Raw genomic sequence first — 19,596 nt, forward strand, 5'->3', positions numbered from 1 at the left:
AGCGGCACAGGAGGCTGAGGCAGGAGGATCACAAGTTCAAAGCCAGCCTCAGCAAAGGGAGGTGCTAAGCAACTCAGTGAGACCCTGTCTCTAACATAAAATAGGGCTGGGGAGGAGGTGGCTCAGTGGTCAAGCGCCTGACTTCAATCCCCAGTACCAGGAAAAAAAGGAAAAAAGAAAAGCATTTATGTACAGACATGCCCAATACAGTACACTACAGAAAAACTAGACAGAGCCTCAAGACTCAACATGATGAATGGAAAAATTTCTTATTTTTTTTTAATGTTTTTTCTTCCTTTTATTAGATGGCTCTAGTTATACGTAATATTAGGGCTCATTTTAACATAATTACACAAGTATGGAGTATAATCTGCTCTCATTCAGTCCCCAGTACATCCACTTTTCCACCCCTCCTTCCACTCCTGTTCCATTTGGTCTATGTGACTGATCTTTCTGCAATTTCCTGATGGATTTTTTTATTTTAATTACTGGCTGTGGATACAGCTGAGTGTCTGTGGTATATTCACACATGTACAAGGAAAGTTTGCTCGGATTCATCCCACAGCTCCTCCGTCCCCCTCGACCCTCATCTGCTCCACTGGTCTCTCTTCTATTTTAAACACTTAAATTTTATTATATCTCAAAGAATGACATCGTATTCCACCATTCACCACCACGTCTTGGTGATTACTTCGTGGGTAAAGGACTTCAGTTCTGTTAAATATGTGTACCCTCAACGAAGAGAAAAAAGGGCAGGGGGATATCCGTGCGTGATATTATCAAGCTCAAGATTCCACAGTATGTTTCCTTTGGATTCGTCTATTTTCCTCATTTAAAATTCCCTCTAGTGAGCTGGTCGTACACCTGCAATCAGGGGGTGGGGGGAAGCTAGTTCCTAGAACTCCCTCTCCTATGTACACGATGTATGTAGAATATGACCATGAGAACTTACCTAATGCAATTACCTAATGAAAATTCTACACTGCCAACTATTTTATCCCAAGGAGGGAGACAGAATGGCAACCCCGATTCCAGAGCCGAGGGAGCAGGACGGGAAAGCTCAAGCAGACAGAGTCAATTAGCATGCACCTCAAAAAAAAAAACAAGCAGCACCTCATTATCCTCTACGTACCCCTGCCGGCCCTCGGCAAAGGAGAGTCATGGAGTGGGCACTCACCCACACGTGTCAATCAATCCCACTGGGACAAGGGAGACACCTCAGTTCTCACGCTAGAGAAAACCATGATTCCAAAAATCGACAGTTGTCAACCATCAGAATTCTAACTTAAAACTATCTTCAAATGGCCTTGTTTAAAAGAAAAAAAAGAGGGGTTCAGACTTTAGAGGGAAGCAAGAGAGAGGGGGACAGGGTCAGAGGAGGGGATGGAGGGCACCTGCAGGGCGGGGACCCTCTGAGAGGAACCTGTCGCGCTGACACTGTTCCTAGGTGATATTGGAACACTTCTAAGTCCCTGAACATGGTTTAGAGGAAAAAAACAAACACATACAGGAAATGAGAGCCACAAGGACGTCCATTCAGAGAGTCTACATTAAAAACTGTGTTGGTGTTTTCACTTATTGTTAGTCATAAATTTTCTGTAGTCAAATTTTAACATTTCCAGTTGCTTTTGGCATTACATCATTAAAGGAAGGAAGGGGTGTGCCGACTCCCAACGTGGACGGCCAGTTACACAGTGGCCTGCATCTGTCATTTCCTCTTCTACCTCCCAATGTCATCATCAGCGAGGACAAGAATCCCAGGAGCGAGGTCCAGCGTCCCCAGGCCCCTCTGAGCCCACAGATCTAACACCTGCCTTTACCAGAGCTGGGAGACCAGCACGGGGAAAGGGCGGACTCTGTGGGGTGCACAGCTCAATTCTAGACAAAACCCACAGGAGAAGAACTCCTGAGGAACCCTTCCCTCATCAGTGGATGAGTCTGCCTCCGCGGAAGGGCAAAGGAGTTAATTCTTGTGCTCTGAAAGACCAAAGTCCTTTTCACTGGCCGGGGGGCTGCCGTGGAATTCCATGAGGGAAGTTTTGTGGCTGCAATGTCAAACAAGTCAATGGCTTGCCCTGGGACAGCAGAAAGACGGACGCTTGGGATAAGAAAACATATAGCGCTGCTTGGGAAGAGGTGCTCTTGGAGCCCGGAGGACGGGAAGAGCCTCAGGATTCTTATTTAAAAGTAGAGGGATCAACTGGCTGGTAACCTGACATCCTGACATCTTTTTGTAAGAAGCTCCAAGGACTAAAGATGTCCAAGAGCTGGGCTGGCCATTGATACCAACGACCCTCCATGGTAGGCAGGGCGACACTCAGCAATGGTCACCATGGCAGCCTCCAAGTTAAGATGTGTGCTTAGTAACTACCAACGGAGGAAAGAAGGATGATATTTTAAGGAGAAGATGTGGAAATAAAAATAGCCCACATGGTACCAGTGCAACTCAACAAGTCTTTCGGTAAAAAATAATGGCAGGACACAGATGAAACACTGACCTGTGGAGGTCTGAAATTTCGTTCCCATCTCTCCATGTCTTCCTATTTTAAAAATTTTAAAATGCCATAAAAACAAAAGTTGAGCAGCACACTCCCAACCATCCAGAGAGAGGGACTGTGCTTCTCCTGCCCAGTACCCTGTTAGTGGTACTTGCATCCAAGCACCCGCGTGAGACATGTGTTTTGTGATTTCTGCCTTTCGTTTTCCGAGATGCTTCAAGACTGAGACCAAGCCAGAAATCCTGAAAATGTTCAACCGTATTTCAATACGGTCGAACACGCCAGAATCTTTGATGCTCTTAGTTAATTTGAAAGGGAGACGAACCCATCAAAGACTACCTATATGAGTCTCAGGCTGAGGTAAAAGACTGACTTGTGGCTCCAGCTCAAACTAGGACTTTACTAATCTGGAGACTCCGTTAACCACACCAGGCTGCGATGCACTTTAGATGATTAAAATCAATAGATCCTAAGGTGAGCCCTGGACGCATGTTCCTCTCCCCCTGGCTCTCACCCAAACCCACACAGGCCCACCCTCAGGCCCAGCAGCAGGTGGACGGGGACCAGACACACAGGCTCTCTTAGCTTTTCTTCTCGGGCTGTGCGAGGACCCGACCGTCACAGAAGTGAGTGTGCAGGGGACGGAGCCAAGGGGGGACTTCATGAATGGGGGGTGCTGCTCAGGTGAGCCTCCTGGAGAAACGAGGGGTGTCAGCCCCGCAGTAGAGGACGATACCGAGAGGAGACGGCTACTAGGTGTGACTAGCGCTAGGAGCCATCAGATCCGGGCTTCGGAGTAGTCGAGCCCAATGGCCGTCCCCTGCACCTCCTGGCAGCAGGTCACCCAACTGACGGCCCCTCAACACCTCCTGTTCGCCAGAGTCTGGTTCTTCCTCCGTCTTTGGCTCGCCCCTGCGGCAGCCCGTGATCAAAGGGGTTGGCTTCAGAACCCACATCTGGAGCCTCGTCCTCTGCCTACACCGGGGCTCCCTCAGTGACCTCAGGCCTTTGAGGCCTTTGTGTTTCACGCACATGCTTATAAATCCTCCATTTATAGCCTCCTGGCTGGGAGGTGTCCAGAGCTGAAATCTCTAAGGGCACAAGTGACGTCTCAATCTGGGGGATAACACGCAGCGGGAACCACCCACATCCTCGGCGGCACCCCGTCCTCTCCTGCCCAGCACCATCTGCCCGGGGGACTCCCTGCTGCAGGCCACACCTCCATCCTTCCAGCAGGATCTGAGCGGGCTGCAGCGGGCAGCAGTGGGCTGCAGGCTGACTCTGCTCTCTGGGTTCACGCCATGGCCCAGTGAGCCCTATTGACACCCAGCACTCAGGACCCAAGGCTGTGTCTTCCTTCACCGACCTCTTCACCCTGACCTTTCCACTCGAGGAGCTGCTCACTGCCATCAGTGAATCCCGCACTGACCACATCTCACCATCTCCACCACCATCTGATGCCAGTCTATGACGGACCTCCTAACAGGGCTCCCTCCTGGGGACCCACCCACCGACTGTTTCCTGCACAGCTTCTTGAATGATGCACTGAAGACCTGGATGGCTCACTGCCTCCTCTCCAAGCCCTTGGAAGGCTCCCCTTTCACTGAGAGGACAGTGGGACTTGGCACCCTCCTCCATGGGACCCTGCCACTTCCCTACCTTGTCCTTCCTCTGCCCGTTTGAAGGCCCTGATGGTGACTGGCAGACTCCTCCTCTCCAGAAGAGGCCAAGTGTCCACTCCGATGTCATGGCTTCCCAGGGAGCCTCACCTGGCCCCAGACTTTGCAGAAGCCAACCATGCCTCTGAGCACTGCCCTCTCTGTCCTGCTCCTCTCCCCAGGGCAACTGCCTACCGCCTGCTTCACATTTACAAAGCTGCTCTGCCGCTCCCACCCTCAGAGCAAGGAGCAGAGGACATGGAGGCTGCTGCTCACCACGGCATGCCCACCCTGGATGGTGACGCTGTCCAACAGAAGCAGGAGGAAGGCCCGGGTGTCCCGGGGGTGATACTGTTAAAAGTAAAAAGGTGTAGCTGAAATGAACTTTCAACATGTAATCAGTGAAGAAATCGGGCAAATAGTTCACATTCTTCAAACAAAGGGTTCAAAATACTGACTGGACTTTATACTTGGAGTACATCGAAAGTTCTAGAGAGCCATATTTCAAGGGCTCCGTATCCATATAGAGCTGGTGGCTTCTGACCTGGACAAGGTGGGTCTAGCACAACACCTGGTATGCGACCCACCCACAATAAGGACACCGTGAACAGAGGAACACAAGAGGGTGGCCCTTGGAATGGCCCCACGAAGACGGCTCATAGCTTGAGAAAGCTTCATGGCAGACACAAGCATCCGCAAGACAGGGAACACGATGACCTTCTCTTCCACTTTATCCTATAGTTTAGTCCGTTTCAAAACAGTCTGCAGTCCAACCCAATACGTCCCTAGTTCATAAGCTGGGCCCAATGCCCATTTTGAAAGTCTTTGGTCTGAGCACACTTTAAAACAAGCACTCTGTGATGGGTAGACCTCAGGACACTTGCTCTGTCCTGAGGGTCTGCCCAGGGCTCTTGGAAAGGGAAACAAGCCAATCCCCAGAAGAAAGGGAAGTGGAGGGAGGGAGGAGACCTGAGGACCCTGCCCACCAACCCAAGGGTTGCAATGATCACCGTCCAGCCCGTGACGCGCGTTGGCTTTTTTAATTAAGTAATTCTATATAACTTATCACAGTGTCAGGTAATTCACAAAACATGTAATTACCTATAATCATATGCTACGTACACACTGACATACAAAATTCAAGGGGAGGACTGCATGGTTTTCATACTTCAAAAAGACAGGATTTCAACGGAGTAGAAAGAGCTCCTCCTTTTCCTCCCCACCACCCTTTATTCAAAGGCCACAGAAACATGGCTAATAGTTCTGACCAGCTAAAGAGAAGAACACATGCATGATTCATCTTCGTTTCATGGGGACAAAGTGCCAATCAGCAGCAATCTTTTGAGAAGATGCCACAAAAACGAAATGCAGACTCAGCACGGGGCGGAAGTCAGTCCTGGGAGCCTCAGCTCATGCAGGACAGACTCCAGGATGGGTACCAGGCTCCTCTGCTGGGCTGGGGGTCACCAGACACCAGGGGGCTGCTGGCAAAGTCCACAGCAACCAGCCACCCTTCGTGAGGTTTTGTCCTTCCTGAAGGTTTTGAGTTGGCAAAGAAAGGTAACATTCCCAGGACTCTGCTAAGAGGATTAGCTGCCACCTAAGAGGAGCACTTCCTCCAGCCATGCTCAAGGTGAGCGGTGGGAAATTCCTGCCCTTGCATGTGGAACCACAAAAGCATCATTTAAGAAACCATTGGTTACTTGGTTTCGTATTTTTCACTGTTCACTGAACAAAATATGGCTACTTGATAATTGCTGCCAATACTGTCTGGACGACTGAATAGGCCTTCACGTACATGTCATCAAGGGACTTCTGCCTGCAAACAAACTCTGTGGAGCATATTTTACTGAAGATCAATATTTAAAAAAAAATTTTTTTTTCTCTGAAACTAGCATTCAAGAAGAGACAGCCCTTGTTTACAGAGGAACTTAGTTTAGCATTATGGCTAACAATGTTTAAAAACAGCTAACTTAACATGCAAACATTTAAATGCTGAAGTTTAACTGTTGAGAGGCCACATCAGTCCAGTAAGAATAGGCTCGGCATGAGAAGCAGCCCTTTGTTTCCCCTAAGAACATTCCTGACCACCACTCTATTGGTTTTAGCAGTAAGAGCTCTCAAGGTTTTAACAAGTCTAATATTCGACATGCCTTTGATGGGTCTTGAAAATGCCTTATGATTGCTCAGACGAAGCCAGTCCCAGCAGGATGTATATCCTACGATTCCTTTTTTACAAGATATCCAGAGCAGGTAAATGCACATGGACAGGAAGCAGATTTCTTCTTGCTAAGGTGGAAAGGGTGCTGAGTGACTGCTAATTGACACCAGGCTGTCTGTCCTGGTGAGAAAATCGGTCTAAACCCAGGAACATAGTTGCAAACTCTGTAAACAAACTAAAAACCACTGGACAATACGTGTACTCTAGTTGGGTGAACTATATTATCTGGATTATAATCTCCATAAAGCTCTTATCAAAAATTAGCATGCCTGATGACATTTGCAAGATCTGGTAAGAAGTCTGGGGAAAAATCAGGTGACAGACTCACTCCAGATGCTGAAGGACATGGTCCCTGACAGCCCTGTATCCCCTCCCTGAGCCCACCCCCTCTCATGGCAACCAACAGGCTCATCCTAACACTCCACGCTTCGCCTTCCTGTCTGGAAGAGAAACTGAGGACAGAGACAGTGCCCTGCCATGCAGCTGGGACCCGGGCACCCACCAGGGAACCACCAAGGAGCAGCTGGGATAAGAACTAGCATGGCATGCAGGTGGCTGCAAATGGGTGAGTAAAGCCCCAGGACTGGCCCTGCACAACCCAGAAGCCACGTCCCAGCCTTGCTCCTGAATCTGCTCTCCAATTTGTCCAAGCCCCTGGGTACCAAGCAGCCCCTGAAGCTCATCAAAGCCACATCACCCCAACTTCACCGTTCAGACATCAAGAGGCACACTGTGTATAACCATCAAGTCTCTTGCTTCAAAGAAAGCTGCCTGTCAGGATTTCTGCGTGGAGAGGCCCCACATACCATCAGCCAGGCTGCTAGAGGGAAGCAAACTTTGGCTCTATTTAAGCCATAGCCTGTGGGTCTCCCCCTCAGTCTTGTCTCTACCCTGTTATAAGCTGGGTGTGGGGATGTTGTGTGTTTGGGGGCCAGAGAGCATTTCAATGCTTTAACTGCTGGAGGACTGGTCATGACGTCGTCATCTAAACACTCAAGGAGACTTTCCTACAGAGTCTTTATGACAACTTCATGAATCAATAGACACAGAATTTAAATGCTACACATTTTGGTCATTTTGAGTGGTTAGGACACAATTATTTTTTTTCCTCTTTTTTTTTTTTTCAGTAGTGGGTACAGAATCCAGGGGCACTTTACCACTGAGCTATCCACTACCACTTTTCAAAACTTTTAAACTTTTGAGACAAGGTCTCAATAAATTGCTTAGGCCTTGCTCAAGTTGCACAGACTGGCCTTGAACTTGAGATCCTCCTGCCTCAGCCTCCGGCATCACTGGGAAGATACGTGGTTGCCACTATGTCTGGCTGAAACTGTTACTCTCATTAAGTAAACACTTAAATCACACAAAAACTACACTTTCAAAGGAACCAATCATTTACATTTTAAACAGCTGAGGAGCATTTACAATTTTAACCAAGAAATTATTTGTAAGACACTCTAAAGGGTACAGGATCTATCCCCAGACAGCTTAAGTTGCGGTGGCAAGAAAAATTGCCAAGATTAAACATGGTTTTCGATTTCTGTAACTTTCTTCCAAATAAGCTGACAACTTAAAAAATGAACCAATATATATGATGTAAAGCTTGATGATGTAACTGTAACCACATGGGCTTGATAACAGTCTTCAACTCTCCACACCATTAAGGGTTGAATATGAAATGATAAATTTTGCAAATCAGGTTTGTTGGAATTTTCAGCCAAACGTCGTATGTGGGTGAACTGTCAATGATGGGAGAGGCAGGGACACAAAAGCCACATACACCTTTGATAAATGAACAGGTCAGGGCAGGTAGCCACGCCACAGAGACGTCCACTCATGGCTCTCCCAGCAAGTTCTCTCCGTTTCTGTTTTGATATTCCAGATGACCTTGGGCAGGTTACTTATCCTCTGTGGGCCACTTTCCCAGTTTGTAAAGTGGGGATTATACTAATTGACATCTGCCTTCTCAGGAATGCCAGTCTCCGGAACCGTTCCACACAGCACTCAGAGATGCCTGCAAGAAAACTCTCCTCTCCCTACCAACCACAATGGCTGTGATTCACGATCCTTCAAAACTCTGAATCTCGGTTTTAAAAATACCTCTGTCTGGCCACTGTCATGCACATGACCAGTAGTTGTCCCCATTCTGCTTCTGGGGGCATGTTTATCTGCATTCACACAGACTGAGGCCTGGGAGGTGCTGAGAACCTCCCGCACCTGAAATCCACACCACCTGGGGTGTCACGATGGGTGCTCCTGGTCTTACCCTTTGCTGATGAGTAAGATCTGCTGTTCGCTCAAGGCTGCCTCATCAGAAATGTTACCCTGATCCTCATTTTAAATGTATTTTCAATGTTCTATTTCTAGCAAAATGTTTTTCTCTTAGTATATGTAAGAGATCAAGGGAAATAAGAATTTGTCTCTGAAAGATCCTTGAGCTTAAAGGTAAAATTTACATGAAACTTTAGGCTCAATCTACAAACCCTAACAGAAAGCAAGGAAGGAAGGAAGGAAGGAAGGAAGGAAGGAAGGAAGGAAGGAAGGAAGGAAGGAAGGAAGGAAGGAAGGAAGGAAGGAAAGTGGCTGGGGGTACGGCTCAGTGGGTTGAGTGCTTGCCTCCCATGCACAATCCCCAGCACCACACACACACACACACACAAAGAAAACAATTGAAATTTGGGTCAAAATAGAGATGAAATGGAGACTGTAAAAGGAAATAAAAGGAACAGAACACTGATTGTGAATAGGAAAAACGAAGATCACGTGTAAAGGATGAAAACAAACACAATGATCAAAGCAGATGCTGGTGCACATACAGAGGCTGAGGGAAACCTCTCAGGTCCCCAGAGAGGGCAGGTCAAAGAGAAAGACCATGTGGACTCGGTGCTCGGCTTTCCTGCATCCTGAAAAGACGTGTCAGGAACGGAGGGATTTTCAGGATCCAGAAGTTTGACAAGGGGGGTCCTCATTTGCAGGATGCTCCATGCTGTAACAGACTGGGCTCTCAGTGGTAATTAAAGAGAGCACGTGTTTTTAAACATGCAGTTTCTCTCTCAGTCAAGGCTAATGACAAATTCCTAGAAGGTTTTTACTGTTAAATTGTTCCTTGAGCCATGATATATATTTTTTTAAGTCTGAACAACACTGTAGATTCGGGGTGGGGGGTGGGCGGCTCACATCTTCATTTTCAGGTGATGGGTTAAGTGTGGCCTTGGTAAAGACGCCGAGTCAGAAGAACAGTACTCGGGCTCCTGGGGGATGATCGAGATGGGCTGGGGAAGCTCTGGTTGGAGCTGTGTGGATGCGGCAGCTCTGAAGCTCAACTCCATCTTACAGTGACATTTCCAACTTTGTTTAACCACAGTGTTTAGTGTCACCTGTAACTCTGGCCAAAGGCACAAGATGAGTTAGGCACCTGGCAGGGTTGCACGGGAGCATCTTGGATTGAATCGCTCTGAGAGATCATGGCAACCAGAGACAGCAAACCAGAGCCAAAAGGGCAGGCGGGGCACAGTCCAAATGGCCCCCAAAGCAGAAAATATTTACTAGCTGGTCCTTGGCAGAAAAAGTTTGCAGCTTCCTGATAAGACTACTGGAATCCAGTGTCCCAGCCAAGGGAAGGGCTTTGCCAACAATCTTGTGCAGCTTGATGTGCCCAAAGAACGCCTGAGATCAATTCCTTCTACTGTGCAACATCTTCCTGAAGCAGACATTTGTCCTCGATGCAGGGCAACTGGTACTTCTTGCGGAGTTTTAATTAACCACAGAGCAAAATGCACCAATTCTACATTTTTTTTTTTTGTCCAATAAGTAAGATTTCAACTATAAAAACAAATGAGCAGGTGTAGTGCACACCTGTATCCCCAGCAATGTAGAGGCAGAGGCAGGAGGATCTCAAGTTCAAAGCCGAGTTCAGCAACTCAATGAGAACCTGCCTCAAAATTAAAAACTAAAAAGGACTGGGGAAATAGCTTAATCGTAGAGTAACGCCCCGCATTCAATCCCTAGTACCAAGGAAAACGAATTCACACCCTTTATTCTAGAGCCAAAATCCCTGGCAGAGATTAAAAACATGATGGATCGGACAATTTTACCATAATGAAAATTCTATGATTAAAACCATGTTCAACTAAAGAGTAAGAAGTCTGCATCTTAAAAATACATATATTTCGTTTAGTAAAACCTGAGCAAAGGTTTGATTCAGCCATGCCAGCAAATAACCTGTTTTTAACAGACACAGACCTATTAAACCAAATGGAACTTAGGAAAGGCCAACATTCAAAACTGAAAGGAAGATGCAGACACTTGAAAAACAGCAGACCCTCAACAGCCTGCAAAATGACCCCACGGAAAGTGCTCACTGCCCCTAGCCAAGGGACACTCTAAAACCAGAGACCAGGTAGCAGCCGTGACCATTTTAACCTGAGTACTTTTTTTTAAATCTACCCTCTCAAAAAAGTGAATTTGAGAGAATTAAATGTGGCTTTAATTCATCAAGTGACATTATCCTCTCTGAAAACTTCTAATTTTGAAATCAGGTTCTCCTTTGATTTTCAAGTGAACAGGGCAGCCTAGTGCCCACCTTCCAGGCACTGCTGCCCCCCACCCATGGCTTGGCGATGCCTGTTGCTAGGGTGCCTGACTCTTTATTTCTGAAAGAAGGTGATTAGGGAGCAGCGAGATGGGCATCTACTGGATGGCAGGACGTCAGCACGGACATTGACATGTGCCACTCTGACCTGCAGTGTGCTGGCGCTGTGCGTCAGCACCGCGTGACATGCGTGTTCCTTCCCAACTGGAAACCCACCATGTCTACGGGCAAAGGGAGTCAAGTTCAGCCTCCACCCACTGGAACACTGGATCATGTTTGGGGGCAGGAATATGAATCTGTGGACCATTTTTTTTTTAAAGGTTCTACGATTTCACAAAAGCAAAAAATAAAAAAACCAACAACATGCTGCATACATAATTACACAAATGAACACATGCACCTTCGACAAATAAAGATCGGGAAACAACCTGGAAGGCGACAGGAACTGTTCTGTGAATTCCACTCGTCGCATTTGCATTTACCTTTTTTGGCGTCTGTAAAGCAATCTTCAGTTACAGTCACCTCAAAAGGTCACTTGTCACCCTGAAAACAAGAGAACATCAAGATCTGAATGTCGGGGAAGTGGTCACCAGCGGAGCACAGGACACACGCGCGAGAGGCAAGCAACTTGGAGGGGGATCAGCAGCGAGGCCTGGGATTCCGAGTCTACCTGGACCGCGGGCCTCAAGCGCTTCGAGACCACCGCGTCCGTGTGGGTGGGAAAAGCCCAGGCGAGACACTTCAGATTTGCCTGTGAACTTTTCCTCTTTTTGTCATCTATCAGTTTATTTTTGTGTGGAATAATACGTGACTCATAGGTCCTTGTTTTTGGAAACCAGGCCGTTCTTGAACAGGGCCCTGTTTGGTTAACATCACAACATCTCTAATTTCATTAAAGGAGGGACTTGTTTTTTGTTTCTTATTTCATTCCCCTCTTCAGGCAAGAACTCATTCTCGTGGACAAGATGCCTTAGACCCCTTTGGACCTTTCAAGATGAATAAGAGCCCCACGGTCCTCAGCGTGGGGAGGGCTGGGGGGGAGTTAATGGTGGTGAAAGCTGCTCAGAGAATGTTCTGCACTGCATCTACCAGATCTCCCAGGCTAAATGAAAATGGTTCGTGGCACATGAAATATGCCACTTCCATCAGGCCTCCGAAAACACATATCCTACCCCACCCCGCCCCGGCATCTGCCTGCTCCATCCACAGAACGGTGGGTAATCCTTTCAGCAGCAGACTCGGCCTCTTTCTTTCTGAAACTGGGACCAACACACACGGCGCGAGGGGAAAGCAAAACATTTGTTTATTCATTCAGATCAAGTTACTAACAGGGTACAGGATTCACTCTGCCTGCCGCTGAGGACCAAATGCTCCTGTGACTTTTAAGACAGAGAAATCAGTCCTTAATGTGATTAGCAGGCTCATGTCCCTGCGCTCACTCTTCAGAACAGTACGTAATGAAGTGGTTTCGGTTTTATTTGAATCTATCCCTCTCAGCCCTCTGCCATCAGCCGTCAGCCCCAGTGCGAAAGGCAGCATCGCTAAGAGGAGGAAAAAGCTTCTTTCACCAGGGCTAAAAATTTTTAAAGTGGCACTTTGGTGTGTGCCATCTTTGAGGAATTGATCTGAGGCCAATTTATGACATTTCCCCAGGCAAGTGTATGCAGATTCTTGCCATTAAGATCGGAAAAAAAGATGCAGGCTCTGGGTGAAATCATCGTTCTCGTGTTTATTGTAAGAGGAAATTGGAGGTTTTCACCATAGATGTTCACAATTTGGGTGGGGGAAAACCCTAGTTCAGGGACTTGAAATTACTCTTCTGCAACAACCTGTCCCAAGCCTTTTTTTTTCTTTTGTTTTTACACAAAACAATTCAGATTGAAAATGAAATTTGTGCACTTTACTGCTGATCTACGTCCATAGGATGGGTGTCTCCAGGACAGGGAAGTGCTGTAGGGCAGGCTTTGGGACCTCGAGGTACACCAGAGGCATGGCTGCGCCCCACCACGGGATCAGAGTCCCCTCAAGAGGCAAGTGGCACTGTCCTCTCTAGGCACCAGGGTACCCGCCACTCATCACAACTGACTCCCGGGGAAGCCAGTGGCTCTGGCAGGCAGCTCTGGGTTCCCAGCAAGCCAGCCCTGGCCCCGCGTTTTCCTTGAGGTGCTCTCCAATGCACACGCTGAACTCATCTGTAGGTTCATCTGTGGAGCTGTGCCTCTTCCTGCGTGTTTGGCAGCGGGACCTATTGCAGTGGGACTTTGCAATGCAGATGAGATTTGCTATCTTAGAGGGCCTGGCAAACAACTGGACCTCATTAAAATTTAATTTTTGTTTTAAATTGCTGAAAATGCTTCCTTGGAATACAGTTATCTCTGTGCAGCGTGCGAACGTTTCCAGGTGATGCCAGGCCTGTTCCTTCCGCCCACCCACCTGCCCAGGCACAGGAGCTGGCGAGCACAGACAGAAAACCGAAGCAGGCTCACCTCAGGTTTTATAAGTGTAATGTTATCCTCAGAGAGTCAAAACAAACAGGAGAGGAATAACAAGAAAATTATACAACTGGCCCTCTGACGTGTATGCATGAAAGCAACACAAAACTGGCCACGTTTAATTTTCACCTCTACATTAGAAATTGGCTGTGAGGTATAAACTACACTCCATCAATGTTAATGCATAAGCATATTCGGCCATCCATTAATGTATTTCTGTTGCATTTTTAGAGAAAGTATCCATTAGCAAAGGAATCTAAAAAATATTTTTCTAGCTTTGCTGGGATTAATAGTTCAACAGCTGTTTGCCATCATGCTAAATTAAATGAAATATGTCAATATACTAGACAAGAAAATTAGGGGGAAGTACTGAGGTCTGAGTTGGCATCCTTACAAGCTCAGAGGAATAGGAAATCAACAACTAGAAGAAAAATCTGCATTTGGGGCTTTTTTTCTTCTTTCCAAAGCATATAAACTTCCGTTTCTAAAACTGTATTTGCCATTTTTCAGTCACTTTGATCAAATAAATCAACTATTTACCTGTATGTTTCCTGGCAGTACCAGTACCAGGACTAAAATTAAAACGACCATGTAAACCTTTAAGTTAAAAAAAAAAAAAAGATTAAAAGAAATAGATTCCCCTCTGGCCCACTTGCCTTTTAAAAAAAATGCTATCACCATACAAATTGCATATTTTTTCTATTTTCCAGTTTCCTGCTAGCTTGAGGTATACAAGTGAGCAGGATAGGGTAAACAGAAATTGCTGATTTTCCTCTGTGTCACTCTCTGTAACCCTGGAGATGCTGTAGAGGCCTAGACCTGCTCCAGGGTCTCAGCACTATGAATTGCAATAGCACCCTTTACCTGAGGGTACCTGGTGACCACATGGTGGCTGCCACCAGGGGTCAGAACCCTAACACTGCCCCAAGCACAGTCCTCTACATCAAAAGGCCTCCCCTGCAGCGCCCTTACTACTCTCAGGTGTCTGTGTCAGCCTCCGGGGAGGATACATGTGCTGTCCCTGGATCAGCACCATTCAGCATAGGCCCTGCCTGGAACCTGGTCTCAGGTCTGAGCAGAGGTGGCTCGCCCCCTGAGCACTAGCAGCCAGAGTATTTCTCCTATCAGGATTACTTGAAATAAACAGTATGCATCTATGTCACATCCCAGAGTCGGGCAGGCCAGCTCTGGAGGGGGGCCAATGAATTTCATCTCCACCTTTGGCTAACCACAGTGAGTGGTCTCAGCAGGGGTGAGACCCTGGTCCTCGAAGCGGGCAGTGCGGGCAGTGTGGCAGGCCTCAGGTTCCCATCACCCCCAGGCCTCCAACTAGAGGGCGCAGACTTCACGTGCACAAACGTGTCCCAGTGGGCCCAGTTCCAAGAGACGGGTGTCTCTTCAGGGGCGAGTCTTCACTCATCCTGGGCTTACTGGGCAATGATTTCTTAGAGAACAGCAGGGTACGCAACACACATCTGACTAGTGGAAAAATTAAAGCACCTGGGTGACTTGATCTGCCACACCTGAGACGAGAAAATCCACTTAGATCTGGACTCTGGAATGTTTTCCCCGCATACGAAACTTCAAATAGAGAGTCAGGCTTATGGGAAGAGGGAAGGAGAGAGAGAGGAGGAGGAGAAGAAAGAAATGGGGGAAACAGAGGGTAAGGAGGAAGGATGCACCAGGAAGTCAAGCAGCGATCAATGGCCTGCAGCCCAGGTCTCCCAGCCAGAGGCCACAGACGCACGGGGCCACAGTACACAAGCCACTCTATTTCCTTTTCTTGTCTCCATCAAAAAACGTGCCTGGGGTTCCACCATTTCCCCAGCTTCCTCCCACTCCTGCTGGGAAGGGTTTGCTTCCTGTTCCTCGCGCTCTGGGACCTGTACCAACTCACAGGGCCTGACCCTGGGGTCCATTCCAATAGACGGAGGCCTCGAACAGTAGACCCCAAGTGAGCCACGTGGTACAGGAGCCCGGCCAAGCGTACCTGGCACCACTCTGGCTGGCAGCCCCTCGGGAACACTGCGACGCCCCTTCCTCTCTGGGGAAAGGGCTCTGCTCTCGCCTGCACTCAGCTAGAACCCTGGCCGCGGTCATGGGAATACCGTACAGGTATCCTCTCACAGCCTTTAGGAGGTGAATCCCCAAACAATATTTGCTGTTTTGCCTTTGAAGCCCTAACAAAGCCTTTGTTTTAGATTTACCTCCAGTGTGCAATAAGAGTTAATAATCAAATCCATCCCAACCCCCACAAATGTTAAACAGAAAGATAAAAGAAATGCAAATAGCTATTGTCATGGAAAGTTAAAGTACCTGTCTGTATTTTTAAGTGAAAACTATTATCTCTATCAATCAAAATTTAAGAATACAATAGCGCTAATCACAGAAGGCAACTCTGACGGAGTTACTTTTCCTCATAAAAAAAGAGTATTTTTTCCCTCTTAAAAACCAAGGATAAAAGTCATATACTTACAATTAGATAGCGTATTTGTAATTTTATTATTAAAAACCTTCACCAGCCTCACTGTTAATATGCCTCTAAATCTCTAGACTGACTTGTGCCCAAGAAGACCCAAGTCCCCACATATTTTAATAAGATTGATGAAATTTTATTTAAATTCTCCCAGTTTCCAACCTGCGGGGGAACAGCACACTCTTCTGTTGAAAAGAGTCACTCCGGCGGAGCAGCAGTCGGCTTGGAAGCAGAACTGCAGACCCTGGACCTGGTTCCCACCCCTGGAACATCTTCAGGGGGGGATCCGGCTCCCTGAGGGCTCTTGGCCTCTGCCTGGGCCTCTCCTTTTGGAAACAGTGAACGTCTGCCCTCTCCAGGGAGGGAGAAGAGCCAAGCACACCCCAGAATGATCCAGACGTACAGCTCAGGGAATTCTGAGTCTTTTTAAATTCACTTTTCTAAGCTTGCATGAGCCCCGAGTATGGGGGTTTCTAAAGACGGTACCAGAACACAAAATAGCAAGACCCCAGATAGTAAAACAAAGCTCCTGATTAACATTCCTCCAGCAACCAGTGAGGGCAGGATGCTGTTATCAGAGAGCCTGCCTGGATGGTGTCTCCTCAGCCATGGGGCCAAGAGCCTGTCACTTCCCCAGTAAGATCAGATTTCCTCCCCAGCACCATGGCCAACATCTCTGTGCTATTAATATCAGTGAAGAGGCGACTCGGTTTCCACAGAAGAAAACCCTTCCTCTTCCAGCAGGGACCTTCAGGGAGGACCGGCCGGCATGGACAAGCCTCTCGCTGCCCTGTCTACAGTGGGGTCTTGCACACTGTTGGAAGGCTCTCTGCAAACAATGGCAGCATTATCTGCAGGACAGTTTCAAAACAGGATTTGTTAGGACAAAGAATAATAAAGCTGCTCGCACTCTTTCTCTTTCCTTCCTAATTTCCCCCAGTCCCCAGAAGCCTCCTTCGGCCAGCCCCAGATCGGCCACCTTCCCTAGGAGGCACCTGTACTTGTCCATTTCAACACGGGCAGCAACTGCCAACGGCCTGGGACTGTGACGGCTCTCCGGAGGCGCCCACAGGGGCAGCAGCAGAGGGGCCTCTAACCTCTGTGAAATGAAAGGAAGGCAGCGGCCTGGCGCACACTTACCCGCACATGGTGAGGAGGCAGAGCTGTGGGGCGGCAGGGCCGTGTGCACGCAAGGGAAGAAAGTTGAGACTTTGGAATGGAGGAACTCCAGGCTCTGGAAGCCCCGGCTCCGGGGGCTCCTGGGCTGGCAGCAGTGTGGGGAAGGACGGCAGATATGTGGCTAAACACAACAAAAGCCACTGCCTTACTCTAGATTAAATATGCAGGAAGAGGCCCCTTTGCATAAACACAAACACTCAGCAAATGAATAACCAGCTCAATCAGTCGCCCGCTGTGCCTTCTACCTGTCCTCTCTCTGGTGGGAGACTCTGCCTGTTTCAGGGGACACCACAGAATGGGAGTTGGCTAAATATTATGTTGCTGTCATAACAATTAAAATAAATAGCATTCATTAGTAATTAAGAATTCGCTCACAGTGGGGGGTGGGAATGAGGGACTCACGCTATCTTCATCCCAAGTACTCGGAGAAGTACTGACACTGTACCCACCCGTGGAACTGGGAATTTTCCCCAAAACACGACCCCAAGGACTGCCTTTCGAATCTCCAACACTCAGAGTTTTAAAAAAAATCACACACTTTGGTCTCAATTTAAGGTCACAGATATACTTCTTTTTTCGAATTTTTGGGCGTCTGTACAAAAGTAGACTTGTCTATGTTTATAAAATGTACATGCATAAAACACACACAGACATGAATGTACACACACATGTGCATACATACCCACACAGGACGTGCCCGCATATCTAATGAAAGAGAACACGCGCACGTGCACGCGCGCGGGCATACACACACACACACACTCTCTCTCTCACACACACACTCACACTCACTCTTCAGCTTACAAATCATTTAAGAAAAATAATGTGAGTTTTCCCCAAAACACATCTCGAAAGCTTGCCTTTTGAGGGTCTTCAATCCATGACCACCCATTTAAAAACATCACTCATGTAGTAGAAGGGATGCTTTTAACTGAGTGGCCTCAACCACTTATAATTTCAATTAAATAACATAATTACCATCAACAATTTTCTCCATTTCAGCAGAAAATATGCCATACCTCAGTGTAATTTGTCCTTAGAACCCGGGAATTTAAGCAGGAGGAACAGCAAGAGCTGGGGATCCCAGTGCCTTTTCCCAAACTGTGGGACCAATACACACTGACCCCGAATTCTCTGTGGTCCAGCTACATGCTAGTCTTCGTAACGTCATTATTTTTTAAAAAATGTTACTGTATAAAATGATTTTGATTGAAGTATCGATAAGATTATGTCAGTCTGCATTTTCTAGGACACCCAGGATGAGGGGCACACCAGGAGGGCTGTATCACAGGACATCTATCTATCTTTCTGCACAGAGGGCAGCTGGACTGCCGGGCCCAGTGAAATAAGGCAGCCTTACTATTCAGAGGCAAACCTCTCCACCAGCACAGTGCTGCCTGCTGATGATATCCTGCTGCCAGAGTAGAGGATGGGCACTGGAAAGTCTTCCAAAACAATTTTGCAAACCAACCACAAACAAACAAACAACAACAACAAAAAACAACCCTATGTCAAAACCAACAAGAAAAGTGCACTTCACCTAGGGCGGTCACTGAAGAAAAGAGAAATAAAAGATGCCCAAAGCCCTAAAGAACCAAATGTGGGTCCTCTAAGAAGAACTCTGTGGAAGCCAAAGATACCACTCTGTCCCCTGCTCTGCCTTGAGGTGACCTTCCAAAGAAGGTGTTAGATGGCTCAATCCCACAAAGATAGAGATCTAACCTTGGTGCAAACAAGCCACAGAACAAAATTTAATCAGTATATCACCGTAAAAAAGCCTTTGCCCATCCCAACGGAGCCCCTAATGACTGTTTTGGCAGTTCTAGGGGTATTTATACTTCCCAGTCCATCCATATCTCAGGCTGGTGTAGCTGCTAATGGAAGTGCTGTTAGTGGAATCCAATATTAATGCTCCATCCCCTGCAAACCTGGGCCACTGGCCACAATTATAGGTGGTATCTAATTCCATAGGTAGCAGATACTGTGCTCTGAATTAATATTTTAATGACAGTGAAATAAAGACGGCAGGCCAGGTAAGGGGTCTGGCTTGTCGAGGAGGGCCAGGCTCCCCGTGGAAGAGCGCTGACTACGGAAGCGGACGGCACCGACGCAGGGATCGGGACCCAAACTCGTGTGCAAGGCTTAGATGCTGAGTGACACGTACTGATGAACGGAGTCAGAGATGTCACCAGACACAAGCGCCACTCCTGTGTCAGCCTGAGAGCTAACGCAGGGGGACGACCGGCGGGGTAGGGGGCGCCTTCGCCCTGAGACCTCCAGAAAATAAACAGGGTGTACAGTTTCAAAGACTTCAGACAGACATCTCATTGTTCAAGCCAATTATCAGCGGAAAATAATAACAACAGATGGATTCAGAGTCGCTGACTTTTCATATGCACTTCATCTCGGCAGAACAGATGATGAAACACGAGAGCTATCTCCGAAAGGCAAAACATCTTGCAGTAAAAGAACTCCACAGTC

At 47.5% G+C, this 19,596-nt stretch overlaps 1 protein-coding gene across 5 annotated transcripts in view; it reads right to left on the reverse strand.

The window, feature by feature from the left end:
* Nucleotides 1-19,596, reverse strand: part of Foxp1 (forkhead box P1) — a 518,767-nt gene that overhangs the window by 275,549 nt on the left and 223,622 nt on the right. For 4 of the 5 annotated variants that reach the window (XM_077793427.1, XM_026392656.2, XM_077793424.1 and 1 more), the window contains exon 3: nucleotides 11,451-11,511. The exons of the other annotated variant lie outside the window; for it this stretch is intronic. The gene's annotated coding sequence lies outside the window, so the exon portion shown is untranslated. The remainder of the gene's footprint in view (nucleotides 1-11,450; nucleotides 11,512-19,596) is intronic. 5 annotated transcript variants of the gene reach the window in all.

Source organism: Urocitellus parryii, chromosome 16, assembly GCF_045843805.1.
Source record: "Urocitellus parryii isolate mUroPar1 chromosome 16, mUroPar1.hap1, whole genome shotgun sequence".
Lineage (NCBI taxonomy): Eukaryota > Metazoa > Chordata > Mammalia > Rodentia > Sciuridae > Urocitellus > Urocitellus parryii.